We start from the raw sequence: 2,775 nt of genomic DNA, 5'->3' as shown, positions 1-2,775 counted from the left end.
CAATATCTTGTGCATCCTACCTGGCCTCACTTACTCCATCCCTGAATGTTAATATTTGTTTCGACCAACAAAGTATGAGGCATTCCATTTAGTTCATACTAGCTACTTCTTCATTGCATTGGCCTTTCTTCCATTTTAGTGCCGATGATTAAATTGTTTGGTCACTTGTACACTCTGGGGTGGGGCCAGTGAGCCTGGTGCGATGGCACAAATATCAATCTCTTGTGCATCCTACTTGACCTCGCTGACCCCATCCCTGAATGTTAATATTTGTTTCGACCAACAAAGTATGAGGCATATGATATCTAGTTGAGATACCACTTGGCTCTTTCTTCCATTTTAGTGCCGATGATTAGAATGTTTGGTCACCTATACGCCGCAATATACTTTGTAGACGGGCCCCCCTTTCCCCGGCCATCGTTCCGTGAACGAGTCCTTGACGAGACAACAACGTCGACCTGCCTCTCCGACGCAGAACCACGCCAGTCCCAGCCGCCTCCCTTGTGGCCGCATCTCCTGCGATCTGCGCTCTTCTCCATGGTCGGACCACGATTGGACACACCGAGGGAATAATTATAATCGACATCACCACTATCGTCAGACTCCACAGGTGCAGAGTACTTTGCAGCAGATGCCACTTTTCTTCTCTCGCCGTCCAGTGAACGAGTCCTTGATGCAAAGATCGTGCCGGCCTCCCCAGCATCATGCCGACCCCTGTTGCCGCGCTTCAGGCCGTGTCTCCTGCGCCCTGCACTCTTCGTCTTCTTGCCCGGTGAACCAATAGACTGGTCGTTGGAATAAGGAAACCCATGTGCTAGCCATTCCTAGCCACACAAATGGAATCTTTCCCTCTCTCTCCTCTCTAATCATGCATGCAGACATGTGAATGTTTTTTATGTCCGTGTCTGACGCAAACGGACATAAAAATGCATCGGGCCGCTGGAGATGCCCTAAGTGGAGACGTGTCCACTACGGGGCACCAACAGCGGCTCCACTAACGGTCAACTTAACAGGATTCCTCCCGTCCGAGCTCCTTGTGATGGTTTCAGACAAGGGCTTGGGCAAAACTGAGGAAAAATTAAGCGGATGGGGAAAACTGAGCACAACTAAGGACCCGAGGGCACGGAAATAGAAAAACCTAGTAAATATCTCAAGGTTGTACTGTATGAAAGACATGGTGTTGTTGCTCTAAGATCTGTAGCTGATATGTTGAAAAAGAGTACACAAGATTCAATTAAGGCGATTGCCAAATATAGGCGTGTTATTGATGATGCTAATAGAAGCCCTCCATGATTATATGTAATTTTTTATTTGGGCACATTAATTACCTTATAATTTTCCTAATTATTTTATTTGTGTATATCATTGATATCAAATTTTAGGCCCATGAAATTTAATGGGCCTTCTCATAAGACTAACTTGGTCGGCCCAGAATGCAAGTTGACTAGTCAAACGACCAGGGCCTTACTACTTATTGGGCCAGCCCACTTACCGTAGTGTGGGACCCACTTATATATTTGGGCCGGCCCACTTACTTATTGGGCCAACCCACTTGCTTTAAGGTGGACACCACTTACTAACTGGGCCTGCCCGATAACAGAAAAAATGGGCCCCACGTGCTTATTGGGCTAACCCACTTGCTTTAAGGTGGACCCCACATGCTAACTGGGCCGGTCGATAACAGGATAGTGGGCCCCACTAACTTATTGGGCTAGCCCAATTGCTTTAAGGTGGACCCCACTTACTAACTGGGTCGGCCCGTTAAAAGGAAAGTGGGCCACACCTGCTTATTGGGCCAGCCCACTAACTTATTGGGCCAGTCCACACTCTTTATGGTGGACCCCATTTACTAACTGGGTCGGCCCGTTAACAGGAAAGTGGGCCCCACCTGCTTATTGGGTCGTCCCACTAACTTATTGGGCCAGCCCACTTGCTTCATGATGGACCCCACTTACTAACTGGACCGGCCCGATAACAGGAAAGTGGGCCCCACATGCTTAGTGGGCCGGCCCGTTTGCCAGTTGCCGGTCAAACAAAGGCATTTGGCCCGGTCCACATGCTTACTGGAACGGCCCATTTATCATGTTGACCGGTCAAACAAAGACATTTGGCCCAGCCCACCTTTTCAGTGGGCCCGCTCAGCTATCCTTTGGCCGGTCAAACTAAGGCATTCGGCCCGGCCCACGTGCTTAGTGGGTCGGCCCATTTTAATTTTGACCAGTCAACCTTAGAGGTTAGGCCCAGCCCACGTACCTAATAGACCAGCCCAGTTATATAGTTGACCAGTCAAACTAAGTCAGCTGCCTTGGCCCGCAAACTAAATGGGTCGGCCCGCTTAAGGCGTGGTAGCCCTTGTGTGGGCCTACCATATACCACGGGGTTTCAGCCAGTTAACAGCGTTAACTGACAGTTAACAGCGTCTGCCACGTGTCAGTTTGCTTGACGTCAGCAGTCAACGGCCTCCCGAAAACACTTCTGCAACTATTTGATTTTCCGTGGCGGAAGGGCGCCCAAACGCGACGAACTGAAAAAAACGTGGTAGGACTTTGCCTGATGCAGTTTGGACCACATAATCCATATCGTCGTGTTAGTCCCATAGGCGACGAAAAAGGGCCATACTTGACGAAAATTGGACGTTGAGTATCAGAACTTATCTTGTAGTGAACACATCTTTTTGGAGCGAAACTGCAACTTGTGATTGTTTTAAGGGAGAATGTTTAGGCAACACGCACAACCAAACACCTTAAAGAATGTATAATCTTGAGTTTCACCTAA

The sequence above is a fragment of the Lolium perenne genome, chromosome 7 (genome assembly GCF_019359855.2).
Source record: "Lolium perenne isolate Kyuss_39 chromosome 7, Kyuss_2.0, whole genome shotgun sequence".
Classification (NCBI taxonomy): domain Eukaryota; kingdom Viridiplantae; phylum Streptophyta; class Magnoliopsida; order Poales; family Poaceae; genus Lolium; species Lolium perenne.
This window is presented reverse-complemented; position numbering follows the sequence as displayed.